Genomic DNA, 12,434 nt, shown 5'->3' with positions numbered 1-12,434 from the left:
GGGGGGGGGGGGGGGGGGGAAGTGGAGAACTTGGAGATCAGTCACAAAAAAGGCTGAAAAGTGGCAGTGGCAGCTCTTTCTCCAGAGCCCTCTGATTATAACACTCAACAAGGGGAAGATGAGGGGACAGTTGTCTGAATCCCTCCAGCTCCCAGGCAGTCAGGTGCACTTCCCTCTGTATCACTGGTATGTATTTTTACTCTCTTCTCTTGAATCTGTTTTCCTTTGTATGAAGTAGTTGAGTGGACCATTGGAGCTCAGGTCCCTCCCCACCAGTTAGTGACTGGTCTTCTGAATGTTGTGAATATGTACATGTCTTAATCAAGCTGAAGAGCTTCATGGGAAATCAAGGAAAGCTGCCCACAGCATAGTTCACAGTGTGACCTGCAGGGATCCAAGTGTGCACAAGGACAGTCTTTGGAGATTAGATCTGGAAAAGGGATGGCTTGTAATGTGGCTGAGAGAAATAAGTCAAGGCTTGCAGGGGAAGAAAACAAATTTTACTAGCTATGGTAAAATCAGGTAAGTTTTTCCTGTATGCATGTGTACACAAAAGACATGCATGTGAGGGAAATACCAGTGGTGAAAGGCAAGGGAAGAAGCTAAATGAAAACATGTGCAACCTTCCAAAACACTCTCCTGATTTATTCTGATGTGTGGCCTTCTGCAAAGGCTTGTAGTAGAAGTCAGCTTGCTTTACTGCAGATGGGCTGGACAAAGCCCTGGAAACATCTCCCTCCCCTTTGATGTACATGTCTATGGGGAACTTCTGATTGGTGTCCTTTGAGATAGGGCTCAGCTGTTCCCTCCAGACTTGTGAATGTCCATGTTCATGTAAGTGTCTAGGCAGAAGTGATTTCTCCGGTGTGTCTGCTCCTCTGGTGTGTGAGAGGTGACATTTCAATGGTTCCTTCCACCTGCTGAAGATTTATGACCTCAAGACCAAGTGTTTTTATAATCTCAAACATAATTTGTGAAGAAAAGACAGAAATTTTTCTTTGTGTGGAGTGAGCAGGGTTATGTCTGGTCCAGAGGGAAAGTCTGAAAGAAAAGCAACACAGAGTTACAACAGGCTTGTGGCATGTTACCAACAGAGTTATCTGAAGGTATGCACAGACCTCTGGTGTCTAATCTAGCAGGGAGGGTGTTGCTGGGCATGCTGCTCTCTGGAGTGCAATCAATGAGAGTAAAGTCGGTTGGTGAAGTAGTTTCAGGCAAGCATACAACTCCCTGGAGACATTGTCTGGAGGACCCCAGGAGTGCCAAAAGATAACACTTCCTAACTGAAATGGCACATGGGGAGCTCTTAATTTCTGCAGCTGGCTTCTGCTGTACAGAAAGCCACTACTGTTGTCCCAACTGTCTAAGTGCTGCTTTGGAAGATTTTATTTTTCAGAGTGTGTTTTGTCACAGGTGGGTTGTGAGGGAAGACAGAAACTTCATATCTATGACTCTGGGCACCAGCACTATCTGTAGGTCACTGTTGCTTCTATCTCACAATGATCTATACTGGGGGCCTCACATAGTGCTGTGCAATTCTGCTTGAACATGGCAGGCAAGTCATGGGAACTTCTGAGATCCTTGGTGATAAGGCCAGCCTCTACAGACGTGGATGGCTTATGCCAAGGCAGCTGCACTGCAACCATGTAAGGATGAGCAGCTGCAGTGTCTGCTGGAGCAGAGTGTAAAATTCAGCTCTGGGTCAGTGAGATCTCTCCCTAGGCTGATTTCAGAGGGTTTTCATCATGTTCTTGAAAGCAGGTGCTGGATCGGGGCCCCAGCCCCTGGCCTCTTGTCTTACAAAGTCTGCTTCAGGGTCTGAACAGCTGGAGCTCCCTGCATGGAGCCTGTGCTGAGGTGTCTTCTGGTGAACTGAACAACAAATCAAAAATCAGCCTTTCTGTTTGGTTGTCTGCTGCTCTTATTCCACTTGAGATAATTTGACAGCAGCAATGAGAATGAATGAATTTGGGATTTGTAGGCTGTTGAATGTTTTTCCTCAAGCAGTTTTTTGTTGAGTTTGTGGACTTTGGGGATTAGCTGCTATTTAAAGCAGCAGTGTATGAACTTCCATGATGGCTTGTGCTCTGTCCAGCTAAACTAGAGGAAGAAGTGATGCATGAGTGTAAATAAACCTGCAATTTGGTGCTCTGCTTCTCTGTCTTGGTTCCTCCATAGAAAGAATGAGCTATGCAAAAGGGGCAGAGGAGTTTGGGGAATAGTGAAGGGACATGGTGTGCTGCTGTGTCAGTGGAGCTATTCCCCAAGCTGTTCAGAGCAGCAGCAAGTGCCTGTGACCAGGGACCTGGACACGCTGTGCTGGGGCTGCTGTGTCCCTAGCCCAGCCCAGCAGCAGCATGGGTAGGAGAGCCCATGGCAGCAGCACATCTGAAGAGGATGTGCCACATTTCCCTTCTTGCCTGAGCATTTAAGCATGATTCATGCATTTCATACCTGGATGTCCATAGATTTTTTTAACAGATTCTTGACTTGGGTGGACACAGTGAGGGCAACTGGAGTCACAGAAGGCTGTGGCAAGAGTCTGCTGTTTGAAAACTACCTGCTGAAACACATGTGCTTAAAAACTCATGCAGAGCCTGAGATCTGCAGCATGACTTTCAAATGGGCAGAGAATACGGCATTTCCCACAGGTTTTAGTAGGAACCATTTGGAAACAAAACAACACAACAGATTTGTCATCTGTGTGCCTGTCGTCAAGTTTTCACCTTCTTTTTATGTCCAGGTCCACATTTACCTCTTTTTTTAACTACAAATAATCTTTTGTGTGCTTTGCAGTGGGAATTTAAAGAGGGAGCCAGGATGAAAAAGAGAGTAAATTCCTTGGGTCTTCCGATCTTGATCTTGCAAGTGCACTTGTCTGGGATGCTGCAACCCGATACAAGGTCTGAGATCCATGGAGAAGGCTGTATTTGACTGCAAGAGGCCGGAACTTCCCTTAGCAGGAGCCTGACCAGCAATCCTGTGTTTAGAAGCTATAGCTCCATTTCCCCTGGCAGCTGCTGGAGCAAGCCTTGTACTAACTCTTGGATTGACCAATCCTTTGACCTTATTTGTAAGCTGTGGTTTAAAAACATGAATATGTTTTTTAAATGTTTAGATAAAAATCAGCACTCAGCCCACACCTTCCTATTTTTAACTGGACAGAAGTATAGGTCTGTGACAAGAGGAAATGGCAGCTAGAACTGTCCTGGTGACTGGTTTTGCATTTGCAAGTTACTATAGAAAACTTTTCAACCCAGAAATATTTTAGCTGGCACTTGTTTAAACTGGATCCTCTTAAAATAGCATGATTATTTTAGAAGCCTTTTCTGCCTTGAGTTTCCTAGTACCTATTAGGAAATATTAAGAGTGCATTCACTATGCTAAAAAGAATAATGGAGATCTCAGAGCAATCAGTTCTGTGTGGGATGCTTAAAGTGTGAACATATGAAGTGATTATTTCCAAATTAAGATACCTAGAGTTGGAAGTGATCATAATGTGACTTCTTCATTTGAAAGACATAGAGTAGGAAATATAGAGAGCTGGCAGCATGTATGTGTTCTGAGTTAGTGTTCATGTGTGCACTCACTCAGCCCATTGCTACAGCATTATTAATATTCTTCAGTACCTAACCGATTTAAAAGCTATTCACTCTAAGAGTCAGTTTCTGTGATCTGAGAACTTCACATGTAGCTACTAATCTCAGCCAATTTAAAGCAAATAATGTTGTTATTTGTTATTGTACAGCTGGTTTTATTGTTTCCCTTTTTGTACATAGGAAGAAATTTTATTTTCAGTGGGAAAATAACCACTGATGTCACAGCAGAGACAGCACCCTTTTGCTCACATCTTAATTTTGGATGAACAGGCATATGTCAGAGAAAGCCATGTGACACCAGACTGGCATGCACAGGGGTGAGTTTCTGTGAGGTCCAGCTTTGGCCATCCTGCTGCTCCTTGGAAGCCTCGTGATTTTGGGAGCATTAATATTTGTTTCTCTCTGGAAACCCCACGGAGCTTCAGGATCTGCAGCAGATCTGGGATAGGAGCTCTGGGCATCAACTGCAGTAACACCTTCAGGCTTTGAGATGTCTGCAATCATGAGGAGGTGACAACTGAATGACCCTGTGGAAAGCAGAACAGTGATGCTGAGGGGGACCAGCAGCCAAAGCAGCAGATAACCAAGTGCCTCTCCCACCCCCAGGTGCAGAGAGGATGGTGGGTGGAGGAGGAACCTGCACCTCAGACCAGTGTGGTAAGACAGGGTGAAGCAGTTGTTGGGTGGTAGGCAGAGGTAATTGTCTTGCAGGCTGGAGCAGCAGCAGTTTGCAAGTGTATTTTTTCAAGCTTATGGGGACTATTTTGAACAGAAAGAAGTACTGCAGGGTAGGGAGACACTGTAAGGATGATAAAACTAGTGCCCATTTTCCCTACTAAGTCCATCCTTGAAGTTTTGCTGGCAACATTCTGAATGGACCTTCCTTTGTTAATGTGAGCACATCCCCATTTCTGGCACTTTTTCTGTAATGTGTGTTCATAAAAAAAAACCAGAAAAAAAACAGTTCATAAAAAAACAGTGTGTTCAAAAAAGACCCCAGAAAATGGTGCATGACAGAATGTTTGGCTTAAGCCACAGCGTGGTAAAAATTTCATGCTCTTTATTTTCGCTTGTCCTGCTGCTTAGAACCAGCAGTTTAAGTGTATCTCTTTGTTAACTGTGCAGTCCTGAAGGACAGAGGTTTCTGTACACTTCTTGGGTGGCTGCAGCTCTTTCTAAGTCCACCTTATTACTGCAGTTGCTTTTACTTAGCAAAGGAATTCAACACACATCACACACATGCGTGCACACACACATACACACCATTTGATAGTTCTGCATGGCTCTTCATCCAAAAAATGAAACAAAATTAAGTATGGTCTGCATTTATTACAAAAATTTACCCCTAGTCTTCTGAATTAATGATTTTTCTTCTTTCTGCAATGTGCTAACAGCTATGCTATTAGGAATGAAGGGTAATATCTGCACTTGGGGTTTTCTCCTTACACAAAATTGCCTCAGCCTTCAAGCTCCTTTGTGTTGTATTCAGTGCCCCGCAATAGTGCCTCCATGTTTATTAAAGGAAATGCTAGGTTTTTCAGAGTGTCTTGAGTAATAGTCGAGCCAAACAGCTTCTGGTGGGTGTTAAAATACTTTTCTAGTTTGAAAAGTTCATACGACAGACATTTGTTAACAAACAAAAGCACTGCTTATTTGCACCTGCTGAAAAGGCAGTAAAATTAATTCAAATCAAATTGAAACCCATTGTGTTCATGCCTTACCTGGCCCATGTTAAATGGACCTCAAGAGGGTGTTTAAATACACCCTTGTGGAATTTTTCATCAAAATATCTTCTAAGTGAAAGATGCTAAACAAGTCTTTGTCTAAAATATGCTTCCCAGTACCCTTCCTGCCCCAATGCCTCAGAGCATTTTGAGCTCACACTTTTGCTAAGCAAAATCTTTCAATCAGCAGTAGTAACTGCTGAAATGGGTACCCTGGAGAAAATACGTGATGTGGAAGAGAAGTGAGACAGTAACTGGATTCATGCCCTTTGGGAAAAGCCACTTAGAGTCTGTATCTGCGCAGTGGGAGCTTTAGCCCTTTAGCCCTTTAGCCCTGGCTGGGGTCATGGAGTGGTCCTTTAACACCCCCTGATGACAGGCCTGGTGTCTCAGGCCAGCTTTCCAAGCACAGCTTCACTGACATGGAGGACCCCTCCTGTTCTTTTCAGCAGGATGTAAATATGGGCTCAGTATGGGGCAGAGCTGGGACAGACCCTGTCATGAATTAAGCGCACAAACAGCTGGAAATACCTTCAAGGTTTGTTCCAGTATCTGGGCACAGAGGGAATGATAATCCACCTTCTCCTCCTTCCACTCCACAAGGGACCACACTGAACTTTGCAGCAGTCATTGGCGGCGTCGCTGAGATGGAGGATGAGCGAAGGAATGGCACAGGTTTGTTATAGTTGTGTGTTGTCCCGGTTGCCTCAGATGCTCAAGTAACTGACAGCAGGAATGTACATTGGCCATGATGAAGGTGCGAGCTGGGGAACTCTGTGTCCTTGCATGAACATTAGCACCCACACGATGATTGCTGGGCTGTGTCACTGCTCAGTGAAACGTCTGCAGCATGGCACAACAGACATATCAAGGGGACAGGAGTACGGATCCTACCTGCAGTGCTGCTCCTCTTGACAGTGAAGCCATGGCCACATCATGCTGGCCATCTTTCTTGCTTTTGGCTTTTGCTAAATAAGTTACAGAGTTAGGGACTGAAGTCCCAGTCTGCCCTGGAAAGCCTGAGTCCTCCAAGAAGTTCTTCTGTCTGGTTTGGCATATTTCAGCCAACCATGACATAGGCTTGGTGGTGACATCCACCAAGGAGCCCTTCTCAGACTGACAGATAATGGGACAAAGCTTGCTGACATGGCCTGGGATGTGTGCCACCACATTATCCATTTCTGGGTAAATTTGCCATTGTTGTTAGGAAGAGAGAGAATCCTGATGTCCGTTGTAAGCAGCCAGATAACTGAAGGGCCATGCTGCTGGATTGGATAGAGGCATCAGGGGGGCATAAGAGGTTACAATACAAAGTCTGTGGTAAACACAGATGGGAAACAGAAATAATTACTGAGATAGGTCACTCACTTATCTGTGAAATAACCTGGCGCCCATGAGCTGGCTGCAGACAAAACATTTGGGCAAACAAAGGTCTTTCAGCTAGCACTGAAGAATGCAGTCCATTTTCAATGTGACAGAGCTTATCCTGGACTTCTACATGGAGGAATGTCCCAGAGCGAGGCTGGGACACAGACTGCAGCATTGGGGTGGAGGTGGAACTATGGTGTCACCTCCGTCCTTACTACTGGAATGACTCAGAAGAAATGCTGTGTCCAGCCCTAAGCCTGCAGCTCAGAAACACACTGGTAATTTGGAGGAGTCTCTGAGAAGAGCAAGAGAACATTAGGAGACCATAAACCCTGTGTTTGTAATGAAAGAGTTGGGAGTTCAATTTCTTTGAATTATCACCCAGGGTGCCAGGGGCTGACCTTGATCCACATCTCTAAGTACGTGCCAGGAACAGGGATTTGATGACAGAAGGCTATTTGGTCAAGCAGGCAGATGTATAACAACACCCAGCTGCTGCAGGTTAAAGCAAAACAAATTCCAAGCAGAAGGGAAGGGTAGCTTTTACCAGCTGGGCTAAGTGAGGGCTGTGGTGTGGTCTCAGTCTTGCTCAAGAGGTTGCCCTTGAACCTCAGCACTCCTGCCAGCAGGAAGGGGGTAGTTAGTGGAGGAGCAATCTCTGCCTTGCAGTGCTCTGAGATGAAGGCTGGCAGGGAGGTGTGGGCTTGCTTTAACCCCCAGGGCCATGCAGCTCTGTGGACAGCCCCACTGGGGTTCGGTCTTCTTCTCCACAATGACTTGCAGGTGTTGCATCCTCCAAAGTGGAGAAATAGCATGGGAATGCAGCAGCAATGCCTCTCCCCAACTGGCTCAGCTCAGGGCTTGCCTTATGGCTCTCCAGGGCCATAGAGCAGGCTAGGCCACTGCTACCTGCTCTGTGGCACTGGTGCTGCAGGATGCACTGCTCTGGCACGGGCTGCTCAGCCAGGGATGGGAGGTGAGAGTGCCTGTCTCTGCCAATAGCCCCTGAGGGTGCCCAGCCTCTTAGGTACTAGGGAAGGAACTACCAGCAGATCAGGGATCTAGCACCATGCCCCTTCACTCCTTCATCTCAGCATAACCTTTTGCTACTCCCACCTTGGGTGCCACACCTGACTGATCCAAGTGCAAGGCAAGTCTGTCCTGCTTTGATTTATGCTGCCGGGAACAGCAAAGGAGGGAGGCAGGGAGAGGAAGGGGCCACAACTGGATACCAGGTCCCCCCTTTCCTCTTCACTACTTCAAATAGCGAGAGGCCATGCAGGCAATACCTCCTTAGCTTACGTAAGGAAGGCCAAGGACTCAAAAAGCATGAGCAAGGCACATGTGATTACCAGCATAAAGTAAAGCCTAGCTTTGGTAGCACGTATATTTGGGCTGTCTATGTTGCCACCACTCTAGGTGGTCTGCAGAAAAAAAACAGCATCTCAAGCTAACTGACATGGACAGACTTCTGTCTCTCATACTTGGGACTAGCACATCCATGTTCTGTGGCAGACGACTCCTCTGGATCCCATGCACTGTTTGTGTTCCTGAAACAGGATAACCTTTTGGGGTGGAGGTCTATAGGATGATCACAGGGAGCTGTCCCAGGCACAAAGCACACAAGAGTCTGTTCGTCTGTTTGTCTGCAGAGGATAATGAAAAACTTATCCTGTCAGCTATGAACAGTTTTCCTTCAAGAGGGAGTTAGATTGCATGAAATCATTGCTACCAGTCTGGGATCAGATATGGGAGTGAAAGGGACAGAGCCTAGGCTTGGACTATTGACATGGCTTTGCCTACTGCTTCACTGAAGTGCTACTTCACTGCTATTGCTATGCCTGGCTATATTAGTGTTTTATAAGACCTTGCACAAAAGCTCAGAAGGGTATTCCTTGTTAGCTGAATGGCCAAATTTTCATTATTATCCCAAAGATTAACTCTAATGATCACACAGCTATGCAGTTTTCTTTCCTACCTATGAAAGTAGCTGATACTGTCTCTCAAAGACTGCATGACTTCTTGAATAAAAATGGAACAGAAGATTTTCTGAGAGCTGCTCTGCTCCACTGCTGTAGTATCACATGGTATTTGTTCATAGAAAATCCCTTCACCCTAGAAGACAACTTTCTGCTCTTCTTGGTGAAATACGTACTATAACACTGAAGTCCTCTAAAGAGGACATTTTCTGCTTGCAAGGTAAAAGTTTTAAAAATTATTTGGATTCAACATTTCCTCCCCTGGAGGGAGGTGAGAAGAGTACTTCATGCATGATGTTGTTGCTTTCATACACAGTTTTGCTCCCTTTCTTAACATGCTCCACTGAGATAACAAGAATGGACTATTTATTAGTTTCAGATGTTCAATGGCCTGGTTAGAGTTGTTATGCATAGAGTCCACGCACTGCAGATGAACAGGTGTGTCCTGTGCAGGTGCCCTATTTGCTACACACTGAAATGAATGTTTTGAACTTTTTGTACATGATGCAGAGAGGGTTATGTGCTCAGAATGCCAGCAAATCATTGCACAGGCTTGTCTGTGGTGGGATGTGTGCTGTGCAGCAAGCTGGACTTGCATGTGTATGATTTCTGTCCTGGAGAGTCCTCCATTATGAGAAACATGGCAGCGCTTTTTGGGCAGAAGTTGTATGAGACCAAATAATTGAAGTGCTTTCATGGTTAACAGGCTGTTGAAAACCTCTTACTTGCCGGGAGAGGGAGTTTATACCCCTTTTGCAGGAGAAGTCTATAAACTTAAATGGAGGAACGCTTCATGGAACCACAGCCACCCAGCTCTGGTATCCAGCCTCTGTGACCAGTGACAAATACTCTACCGAACAAGCATAATATAGGAGATAATGTTTGGTGACAGTTTGGCAGTTCATCTAAAATCCTTTTCTTGACACCTCTGGCAGCTAAATTATGTGGGGAAAGAGAGTTTTTCCTGTTTTGGGGACAGGCTGCTGCACAGTTGAATGATGGCTCTTATTCTGATTAGTGATTTCCTCCATGACTGTCCTCACTTCCCCTAGCTGTCCCTCATCGGCTGAAATCTGTGTCACCTGTCCTCGTGGAGGGGGCCTATCCGTTCCTTTGCCCCACTGTCTGCCTCTGGTCCATCTGCCTGTTATGGCTGCCACTATGAAACTAGGCAGCAGATTGCCTCCTGTGAGTGCCAACCATTTCCCACTTGCTTTCCTAGCTCTTAATCTTTGATCCTCATGGCATGGCACTTCAAGCATCTTCTTGTTACTGCCAGTAGTGTGTCTCTTTGCTGACCTTTGGGAAGTCAGATTATAAAAGTCCCAGCTGTGCTATGAGCTGGATGTGAGAGAGTGAATTTTAATTACCCTCTGAATCCAATGGGTTGGACAATATGTCCTTGCAGCCTGAAAGTGCTGTGCATTCTGTTCTGTAAATCAGGTGCTTTATTAGATCCACTGTATCAGAAAATGCAGTATAAAACTGAGTGGAGCCTTATTTTAGACACAGTAGTAGCAGAATTAAGAAGGGAAATATCTTTGACTACTGGGGGAAGTCATTTAGGAAGAAACTGAAATGTTTAATTAGAGAAAATTATCTCAATCTAATACTTTAAGGCTAATTTAAATGATCCAGTCTTTTTCGTGTAATGAAAAATTTCTTTTAATAGATTAGATTATTATCAAGGGATGTAAGTTTAGAGGTAGCAACAAATGTTTATAAATTTTACATCTAGAAATATTGTTAAAGTGGTGCCCAAAATATTGCAACAGAAATGTAAAAATCATAGTGGGCTTCTTTTTTTACCTTTTCCTTTCCTTGGAGTGTGGTAGGTTGGGGACAGGGAGAGGACAGGGAAAGAGATTTATGAAGCTTTTCACATTTTGATGTACAGCATAGGGACTAGAAACTGAGATCAAAAGCCATACCTGTATGATTCCTGAACTTTAAACTATCAAAAGAAACAATCTCTAGACAAAATCCCAGGATTTATAGGGGTGCCAGTAAAAATACTTATTTTTCACAGTAGTTATCATATTGCAAATTCACCAAACATTTTGTTTGGTTTAAACTGAGAAGTTAAAAAAAGCCCCAGATTAATTACATACCCTTCATTAATTTAATTTTTTACCCAGGCTCCCCATTTTTAAACTAAGAGATTGAGAGTGATGTTTGACAACTTTCCCAAAGCAGAATTCTGGCTTTCATCTGCCAAGGACCTAAAGTTTTGCAGGTTGTTCTGCCTGTGATGTGGTAGATGATCAGCTACCAAGGTTCCTGCCTTGCTTTGTGCTTTGAAGGAGACTATCTCTGTCTAATGACTGCAAAGTACATGTTTCTATGTTGCAGCAAAGGCATGACCAAAGTGGGAGAGAAAACCTGCTTGTCCCATTACCACTATGTTCCACTCTCCTTTACCTTGGTTGGGGTTGTCTGTCATTTCCTTGTTATTTCTTTTGCTTTCTAATGCAGTAGTTCCCTAGCTGAAGAGAATCCTCTCCCTGGACACCTGGTACCTGTTTGCTTGATAAAACTCTGATTGTTCAAGAGAAGCTTTGGTTGAATTTTACTGATTTTCCAGTTAAAAGAGAACATTACTCTCTTTTTGTCTGCCTAGTTTTCTGTGGTGCCCAGGTTATACCACCTAATGCAAATGAGGCAGTGTATTAGCGAAACAAGGACAAAACAGGGCCTGGATATGGACTGTGTCTACTGCTATCCCTGTGAAAAGTGTCACAGCATTTGTTGCAGTCAGCACTGCACTTTTTCTGCAACAACACAAAGAATTTGGATACCAGATTTTTAGTTCCTACTTTCATGTACCTTCATTCTCACAAGAACTAAAAGCAAAACAGCTGACAACTCCTCTCTCACCTAGAAAACCCCCTTCCTTCCAAAATCAGTAAAAACCTGTGGCATAGTTACATGTGTAGCATGAGTCCTGGCACCAGTCTGTGTACAGCCTTTAAGCTGTGCGTGAAGGAGAGTTTGTACAGGAGACTCCAGAAAATTGCCTTAATGAGTCAGTACTGTACAGCCCACAGTGGAGTAGCCTTTTATTTTCTCCTGAGAGATTGTAAGATATTAATCTACTCTAAGATGCAGCTCTACCCTCACACCTCTGGAATGGATGAACGCCATTTAGTCACTGAGTAGGTAACGTACGTTTCATGACAGTATCTACAATTACCTAATGAGAAGTTGTAGTATTTTTTTTCCCTTTGGGAGATACATTTTCAATGTGATTATGCATCTCCTACATCAGGGATGCTTTGCTTCAGCTAGTGTAAATTCTGTTTTTCACTGCAATTTTTTCAGAGGAGTGGGACAGATTCTGATTATGTTCATCTAGAATAAATATGCAGTGATTCATATTTTCAGTAGAATAATTCCATTATGCCAATGTTAGTATAATAAACTTGTCAATATTTTTATTTTGTATATCACAGTTCTGACAACATTGTTTTGAAAAACATAAGAGGAGTGGATTAATTTCCATGAAAGTGGTCAGCTCTTCACTGATCTGGAGTTACAAGCATGTTATAAACATGATGTGGCAGCTTTGGGACAAGAATACAAATGGCTCCTGAAGGTATCTTTCTACTTATTAATTTTATTGTTAGCAACTCTAATAACAGTAAAATGCCACGATGACTCCTTATGGCAAGCAAGGAATGTACTGAGCTGATGACTGCATTCCCAAATAGCATTTAGCCCACAACTTTTGTAAACAGGATCAAAATGGGTGTTCATCTTAAATT

This window comes from Athene cunicularia, assembly GCF_003259725.1.
Source record: "Athene cunicularia isolate RWA chromosome Z unlocalized genomic scaffold, athCun1 chrZ_part2, whole genome shotgun sequence".
Taxonomy (NCBI): domain Eukaryota; kingdom Metazoa; phylum Chordata; class Aves; order Strigiformes; family Strigidae; genus Athene; species Athene cunicularia.
Note: the sequence above shows the minus strand (reverse complement) of the source record.